This window comes from Hyla sarda, chromosome 5 (genome assembly GCF_029499605.1).
Source record: "Hyla sarda isolate aHylSar1 chromosome 5, aHylSar1.hap1, whole genome shotgun sequence".
Classification (NCBI taxonomy): domain Eukaryota; kingdom Metazoa; phylum Chordata; class Amphibia; order Anura; family Hylidae; genus Hyla; species Hyla sarda.
The window spans coordinates 7698331-7708231 of NC_079193.1; positions in this window are offsets into that span (position 1 = coordinate 7698331).

A 9901-nucleotide genomic window follows, 5' to 3' on the forward strand; every position below is an offset into this window, starting at 1 on the left:
AAAAGCCTCCAGCAATCAAAGGGTGCCATAAAATCTAAAGCTTTATGTAATCCATATAAAAGTGCAAATGAACATACAAACAGTCTTAAGACAGGAACACAAAGAAATTGACATGTTTCATGGCGGACCACTTAATCATAAGTCACTGCGGATAAAATACAGTATAAGGGCATATATGTCTGCAGCCAGTGTGTGCTAAAGTGACAACAAATGAAACACGAGCAGAAAAACGCCCTCAGAACAGCGGCACGTCAGTAATTTAACCCCTAATGTGGGCTATATATATATATATATATTCCATTTGTATACAGAAAGACAAAATTGTTAAATAGTTTATATAGTAAAATTCAGTGGTCCCTCAAGTTACAATATTAATTGGTTCCAGGACAACCATTGTATGTTGAAACCATCGTATGTTGAGACCATAACTCTATGGAAACCTGGTAATTGGTTCTGAAGCCCCCAAAATGTCATCCAAAAATAGGAAAAAGTGAGGATTAAGAAAAATAAGTAGATAACTAATAGAGATATAACAAGTCCTTATATATAAAAGTAAGAAAGATCTGCTGGGGGCTGTAATCTCTGTCTATGTCAGTGTTTCCCAACCAGGGTGCCTCCAGCTGTTGCAAAAATACAACTCCCAGCATGACCGGAGAGCCGTTGGCTGTCCGGGCATGCTGGGAGTTGTAGTTTTGCAACAGCTTAAGGCACCCTGGTTGGGAAACAATGGTTTATGTAGAGGACAGGAGCTTCTTCAGGGTCCTATACAGTACACAGTGTCCCAAATAGAGCCGCCCTTACTTGGTGTCCCAAGGAGCAGCTAACCCTGGCACAGGTAAGGAGTAGTACAGAACATGTAGTTCCTCCCTGTACTGTAGGGGGCGCTACCAGACAGTCGGTCAGTGCATACACTTCAGTAATACAGGTAAAGAGTACAGAACATGTAATACCTCCCTGTACTGTAGGGGGCGCTACCAGACACCAGTCAGTGCATACACTTCAGTAATACAGGTAAAGAGTACAGAACATGTAATACCTCCCTGTACTGTAGGGGGCGCTACCAGACACCAGTCAGTGAATGCACTTCAGTAATACAGGTAAAGAGAACAGAACATGTAATACCTCCCAGTACTGTAGGGGGCGCTACCAGACACCAGTCAGTGCATACACTTCAGTAATACAGGTAAAGAGTACAGAACATGTAATACTTCCCTGTACTGTAGGGGGCGCTACCAGACATCAGTCAGTGCATACACTACAGTAATACAGATAAAGAGTACAGAATATGTAATACCTCCCTGTACTGTAGGAGGCGCTACCAGACACCAGTCAGTGCATACACTTCAGTAATACAGGTAAAGAGTACAGAACATGTAATACCTTCCTGTACTGTAGGGGGCGCTACCAGACACCAGTCAGTAAATGCACTTCAGTAATACAGGTAAAGAGTACAGAACATGTAAGACCTCCCTGTACTGTAGGGGGCGCTACCAGACAGCCAGTCAGTACATACACTTAAGTAATACAGGTAAAGAGTACAGAACATGTAATACCTCCCTGTACTGTATGGGGCGCTACCAGACACCAGTCAGTGCATACACTTCAGTAATACAGGTAAAGAGTACAGAACATGTAATACTTCCCTGTACTGTAGGGGGCGCTACCAGACACCAGTCATTGTATACACTTCAGTAATACAGGTAAAGAGTAGAGAACATGTAATACCTCCCTGTACTGTAGGGGGCGCTACCAGACACCAGTCAGTGCATACACTACAGTAATACAGATAAAGAGTACAGAATATGTAATACCTCCCTGTACTGTAGGAGGCGCTACCAGACACCAGTCAGTGCATACACTTCAGTAATACAGGTAAAGAGTACAGAACATGTAATACCTTCCTGTACTGTAGGGGGCGCTACCAGACACCAGTCAGTAAATGCACTTCAGTAATACAGGTAAAGAGTACAGAACATGTAAGACCTCCCTGTACTGTAGGGGGCGCTACCAGACAGCCAGTCAGTACATACACTTAAGTAATACAGGTAAAGAGTACAGAACATGTAATACCTCCCTGTACTGTATGGGGCGCTACCAGACACCAGTCAGTGCATACACTTCAGTAATACAGGTAAAGAGTACAGAACATGTAATACTTCCCTGTACTGTAGGGGGCGCTACCAGACACCAGTCATTGTATACACTTCAGTAATACAGGTAAAGAGTAGAGAACATGTAATACCTCCCTGTACTGTAGGGGGCGCTACCAGACACCAGTCAGTGCATACACTTCAGTAATACAGGTAAAGAGTACAGAACATGTAATACCTCCCTGTACTGTAGGGGGCGCTACCAGACACCAGTCAGTGAATGCACTTCAGTAATACAGGTAAAGAGAACAGAACATGTAATACCTCCCAGTACTGTAGGGGGCGCTACCAGACACCAGTCAGTGCATACACTTCAGTAATACAGGTAAAGAGTACAGAACATGTAATACCTCCCTGAACTGAAGGGGGCGCTACCAGACACCAGTCAGTGTATACACTTCAGTAATACAGGTAAAGAGTACAGAACATGTAATACCTCCCTGTACTGTAGGGAGCGCTACCAGACACCAATCAGTGCATGCACTTCAGTAATACAGGTTAATAGTGCAGAACATGTAATAACTCCCTGTACTGTAGGGGGCACTACCAGACACATGTCAGTGCATACACTTCAGTAATACAGGTAAAGAGTACAGAACATGTAATACCTCCCTGTACTGTAGGGGGAGCTACCAGACAGCCGGTCAGTGCAGGCACTTCAGCAATACAGGTAAAGAGTACAGAACATGTAATACCTCCCTGTACAGTATGGGGCGCTACCAGACACAAGTCAGTGCATACACTTCAGTAATACAGGTAAAGAGTACAGAACATGTAATACTTCCCTGTACTGTAGGGGGCATTACCAGACACCAGTCAGTGCATACACTTCAGTAATACAGGTAAAGAGTACAGAACATGTAATACTTCCCTGTACTGTAGGGGGTGCTACCAGACACCAGTCAGTGAATGCACTTCAGTAATACAGGAAAAGAGTACAGAACATGTAATACCTCCCTGTACTGTAGGGGGCGCTACCAGACACCAGTCAGTGCATACACTTCAGTAATACAGGTAAAGAGTTCAGAACATGTAATACCTCCCTGAACTGAAGGGGGCGCTACCAGACACCAGTCATTGTATACACTTCAGTAATACAGGTAAAGAGTACAGAACATGTAATACCTCCCTGTACTGTAGGGAGCGCTACCAGACACCAGTCAGTGCATACACTTCAGTAATACAGGTAAAGAGTACAGAACATGTAATAACTCCCTGTACTGTAGGGGGCGCTACCAGACACCAGTCAGTGCATGCACTTCAGTAATACAGGTTAATAGTGCAGAACATGTAATAACTCCCTGTACTGTAGGGGGCACTACCAGACACATGTCAGTGCATACACTTCAGTAATACAGGTAAAGAGTACAGAACATGTAATACCTCCCTGTACTGTAGGGGGCGCTACCAGACACCAGTCAGTGCATACACTTCAGTAATACAGGTAAAGAGTACAGAACATGTAATACCTCCCTGTACTGTAGGGGGTGCTACCAGACACCAGTCAGTGCATACACTTCAGTAATAGGGATAAAGAGTACAGAACATGTAATACCTCCCTGTACTGTAGGGGACGCTACCAGACACTATTCAGTGCATACACTTCAGTAATACAGGTAAAGAGTAGTACAGAACATGTAATACTTCCCTGTACTCTAGGGGGCGCTATCAGACACCAGTCAGTGCATACACTTCAGTAATACGGATAAAGAGTACAGAATATGTAATACCTCCCTGTACTGTAGGGGGCGCTACCAGACACCAGTCATTGTATACACTTCAGTAATACAGATAAAGAGTACAGAATATGTAATACCTCCCTGTACTGAAGGGGGCGCTACCAGACACCAGTCAGTGTATACACTTCAGTAATACAGGTAAAGAGTACAGAACATGTAATACCTCCCTGTACTGTAGGGGGCTCTACCAGACACCAGTCAGTGTATACACTTCAGTAATACAGGTAAAGAGTACAGAACATGTAATACCTCCCTGTACTGTAGGGGGCGCTACCAGACACCAGTCAGTGCATACACTTCAGTAATACAGGTAAAGAGTACAGAACATGTAATACCTCCCTGTACTGTAGTGGGCGCTACCAGACACTATTCAGTGCATACACTTCAGTAATACAGGTAAAGAGTAGTACAGAACATGTAATACCTCCCTGTACTCTAGGGGGCGCTATCAGACACCAGTCAGTGCATACACTTCAGTAATACGGATAAAGAGTACAGAATATGTAATACCTCCCTGTACTGTAGGGGGCGCTACCAGACACCAGTCATTGTATACACTTCAGTAATACAGATAAAGAGTACAGAATATGTAATACCTCCCTGTACTGAAGGGGGCGCTACCAGACACCAGTCAGTGTATACACTTCAGTAATACAGGTAAAGAGTACAGAACATGTAATACCTCCCTGTACTGTAGGGGGCTCTACCAGACACCAGTCAGTGTATACACTTCAGTAATACAGGTAAAGAGTACAGAACATGTAATACCTCCCTGTACTGTAGGGGGCGCTACCAGACACCAGTCAGTGCATACACTTCAGTAATACAGGGGTTTTACCAGTAAAATGCCCATTCTCATTGGTCGGTTCCTCCAGTTGTGAAATGTCTCACAGATCTGGACTGTCCGTAGCATTGTTTGTTGAGTCTGGTTTCAAGTTACGATGTTCCAGAAAAAAAAATTGTATGTTGAAACTATTGTATGTTGAGGCCATTGTAAGTTGAGCGATCACTGTAGTTAAATAGTTACTATGCAGCAAAGGATCATGGGACTCTAACCAGTGCAAGTACCATGTTGTATCTGCTCCATTGTGCCTGCTATTATTTCATTTATTAAAAGGTAAACTGAAACAACAACAACATAACACATAACAAATGCAGGATGGTGTGTACATGGTATTTGTCAGCGACAGTACCCATAATGAATATTCGGCTGAACAGATTGATAAATTCTTAGTAATTTACTATGCAGCAAAAGAATATGAAACCTTAACCTGTGCAACCAAGTACAATGTTGTATTTGCTCCATTGTATGTGCTATGATATAACAGCGGAAAAGATTTCTAAAGCAAACGTAACAGCAAACACGGGATAGTGAGGATAACATTGTCTTAGAGATCACACCCATAGTGAATATCTGTCTCAACAGGTTTCTACCACATATGCGAGACAATATGCATTAACCCCTTAAAGGGGTACTCCGGCCCTAGACATCTTATGCCCTATACAAAGGATAGGGGATAAGATGTCAGATCGCTGCGGTCCTGCTGCTGGGGACCCCCGGGATCCCCGCTGCGGCACTGCGCTATCATTACAGCACAGAGCGAGTTTGCTCTGTGCGTAATGACGGGCGATACAGGGGACGGAGCAGCGTGATGTCATGGCTCCGCCCCTCGTGACATCACGGCCCGTTCCCTTAATGCAAGTCTATGGCAGGGGGCGTGATGACCGCCACGCCCCCTGCCATAGACTTGTATTGTAAGGGGCGGGCCGTGACATCACGAGGGGCGGAGCCGTGACGTAACGATGGTCCGTCCCCTGTATTGCCCATCATTACGCACAGAGCGAACTCGCTCTGTGCTGTAATGATAGCGCAGTGCCGCAGCGGGGATCCCGGGGGTCCCCAGCAGCGGGACCGCAGCGATCTGACATCTTATCCCCTATCCTTTGGAAAGGGGATAAGATGTCTAGGGGTGGAGTACCCCTTTAAGGACTCATTTTTTCCTCCTTACCTTTTAAAAATCACAACGCTTTCAATTTTGCACCTAAAATTCTATATGATGGCTCATGTTTTGCGCCACCAATTCTACTTTGCAGTGACATTAGTCATTTTACCCAAAAGTCCACGGCGAAACAGAAAAAAAAAATCATTGTGCAACAAGATTGCCATTTTGTAACTTTTGGTGGCCTCCGTTTCTGCGCAGGACATTTTTTCGGTAAAAAATGACACCTTTTCTTTATTCTGTAGGTCCATACGATTAAAATGATCCCCTACTTCTACTTCTGGAAAAAATCATAACTACATGCACGTAAATGAATACGTTTAAAATTGTCATATTTTGATAATGATATATTTTTATAGTTTGGACATTTCCGCACATGGCGATACCACATATGTTTATTTTTATTTACACAGTTTTTTTTTAACCCAAAATTTGATGAAAAAAATGAAAATTTTGCATTTTTCTAACTTTGAAGCTCTCTGTTTGTAAGGAAAATGGATATTCCAAATAATTTTTTTTTGGGTTCACATATACAATATGTCTACTTTATATTTTCATCATAAAATGTATGAGTTTTTACTTTTGGAAGACACCAGAGGGCTTCAAAGTTCAGCAGCAATTTTGAAATTTTTCACAAAATTTTCAAACTCACTATTTTTCAGGGACCAGTTCAGTTTTGAAGTGGATTTGAAGGGTCTTCATATTAGAAATACCCCACAAATGACCCCATTATAAAAACTGCACCCCCCAAAGTATTCAAAATGACATTCAGTAAGTGTTTTTACCTAAAATGGTTGGTTTCCCAAAATTTTTACATTTTTAAAAAGGGTAATAGCAGAAAATACCCCCCAAAATTTGAAGCCCAATTTCTCCCGATTCAGAAAACACCCCATATGGGGGTGAAAATTGCTCTGCTGGCGCACTACAGGTCTCAGAAGAGAAGGAGTCACATTTGGCTTTTTGAAAGCAAATTTTGCTCTGGGGGCATGCCGCATTTAGGAAGCCCCTATGGTGCCAGGACAGCAAAAAAAAAAAAAAACACATGGCATACCATTTTGGAAACTAGACCCCTCGGGGAACATAACAAGGGGTTAAGTGAACCTTTATACCCCACAGGTGTTTCATAACTTTTGTATATGTAAAAAAAATAATTTTTTTTTACCTAAAATGCTTGTTTTCCCAAAAATTTTACATTTTTAAAAAGGGTAATAGCAGAAAATACCCCCCAAAATTTGTAACACAATTTCTCCCGAGTACGGCGATACCCCATATGTGACCCTTAACTGTTGCCTTGAAATACGACAGGGCTCCAAAGTGAGAGCGCCATGCGCATTTGAGGCCTAAATTAGGGACTTGCATAGGGGTGGACATAGGGGTATTCTACGTCAGTGATTACCAAACAGGGTGCCTCCAGCTGTTGTAAAACTCCCAGCATGCCTGGACAGTCAGTGGCTATCTGGCAATACTGGGAGTAGTTGTTTTGCAACAGCTGGAGGCTCCGTTCTGGAAACAGTGGCGTACCAGACGTTTTCATTTTTATTGAGGAGGGGAGGGGGGTTGTATAGGGGTATGTGTATATGTAGTGTTTTTTACTTTTTATTTTATTTTGTGTTTAGTGTAGTGTTTTTAGGGTACAGTCACACGGGCGGGGGGTTCACAGTAGTTTCTCGCTGGCAGCTTGAGCTGCGGCAGAAAATTTGCCGCAGCTCAAACTTACAGCCGGATACTTACTGTAAACCTTCGCCCATGTGAGTGTACCCTGTACGTTCAGATTGGGCGGGGGAACATCCAGCTGTTGCAAAACTACAACTCCCAGCATGTACGGTCTATCAGTGCATGCTGGGAGTTGTAGTTTTGCAACCGCTGGAGACTCCGTTTTGGAAACAGTGACGTACCAGACGTTTTTCATTTTTATTGGGGAGGGGGGCTGTGTAGGGGTATGTGCATATGTAGTGTTTTTTACTTTTTATTTTATTTTGTGTTAGTGTAGTGTTTTTAGGGTACAGTCGCACGGGCGGGGGTTCACAGTAGTTTCTCGCTGGCAGTTTGAGCTACGGCAGAAAATTTGCCGCAGCTCAAACTTGCAGCCGGATACTTACTGTAATCCTCCGCCCATGTGAGTGTACCCTGTACATTCACATTGGGGGGGGGAGTAACATCCAGCTGTTGCAAAACTACAACTCCCAGCATGTACGGTCTATCAGTGCATGCTGGGTGTTGTAGTTTTGCAACAGCTGGAGGCACACAGGTTGTGAAACACAGAGTTTGGTAACAAACTCAGTGTTTTGCAACCAGTGTGCCTTCAGCTGTTGCAAAAGCTACAACCCCCAGAATGTACGGACAGTGGAAGGGCATGCTGGGTCTTGTAGTTAAGCAACAGCCGGAGGCATACTACTTTGGCTGGGGATGCTGGGGATTGTAGTTATGCAACAGCTGGAGACACACTGGTTTGCTACTTAACTCAGTGTGCCTTCAGCTGTTGCAAAACTACAACTCTCAGCAGTCACCGACAGCCAACGGGCATGCTGGGAGTTGTAGTTATGCAACCACCAGATGCACCACTACAACTCCCAGCATGCACTTTAGCTGATTGTGCAAGCTGGGAGTTGTAGTTATACAACAGCTGAAGGTACACTTTTCCATAGAAAAATGTGCCTCCAGCTGTTGCAAAACTACAAGTCCCAGCATGCCCATAAGGGCATGCTGGGAGTTGTGGTGGTCTGCCTCCTGCTGTTTCATAACTACAGCTCCCAGCATGCCCTTTTTGCATGCTGGGAGCTGTTGCTAAGCAACAGCAGGAGGCTGTCACTCACCTCCTGCTGCTGCTCCATGATGCCGCCGCACATGTTGCTCCTGGGGCCCCGATCCCAACAGGGACGCCGGGGATCGGAGTCCCCAGCACCCGGGGTCTTCTGCCCGCACCCGCTCACGTCCCTGGAAGAGGGGCGGAGTGGGTTGCGGGAGTGACACCCGCAGTAGGCGCCCTGATTGGTTGGCCGGGAAACCTCTGACGGCCCCGATCAGCCAGTAATTCCGGGTCATCGGGTCACTGGAGACCCGATTGACCCGGAATCCGCCGCAGATTGCTGGACTGAATTGTCCAGCGATCTGCGGCAATCGCCGACATGGGGCCGGAAATCGGCTGGGGCCTGAAATGCGCAGGGCGTATGGATACGCCCTGTGTCCTTAAGGGGTTAAATGGGAAAGTGTGCGTGTGTGTGTGTGTGGGGGGGGGGACTCTTACTTTTATTAGGGAAGGGGTTAAATGATCTTTATTAACTATTTTCCACACTTTTTTTTTGCAATGTTATAGCTCCCTCTAGTGGCTATAAGACTGCGCGCACTGATCTTCTACACAGATCACTGCCATGCATTAACATGGCAATGATCAGTGTTATTGGCGGTCGATTGCTCAAGCCTGGATTTCAGGCTTGGAGCAATCAATCGCTGATCGGATGCACCGGAGGCAGGTAACGGACCCTCATCTCGCGTTCTAGCTGATCGACACATCGCAATTTCACTTCAATGGTACTGAGCAGCCCAACTGAGCTGCCAGGAGTGTATTTTTGTTACTGTAGACGCAGTGATCAACTTTGAACGCTGCGTCTAAAAGGTCAGTAGCGCGTGGCACAACGATCAGCGCCGCTCGCTATTAGCCAAGGGTCCCGGCTTTCATTAGCCGCCAGGACCGACCCGCTATAGATCGGAACCGGGCCCAGAGCATACAGGTACGCCCTGCGTCCTGAAGAGGTTAACGTCAAGCAGGATGATACCATGACATGAAATATAGTTGTCAGGAGTGTGGACCCAGCACAAAGAATAAGCAGCAGACATTAAATTGTGTCTTAAAGGGGTATTCCAGGAAAAAACTTTTTTTTTCATATATCAACTGGCTCCAGAAAGTTAAAGGGGTACTCCGGTGAAAACCTTTTTTCTTTTAAATCAATTGGTGGTGGAAAGTTAAACATATTTGTAAATTACTTCTATTAAAAAATCTTAATCCTTTCAGCAC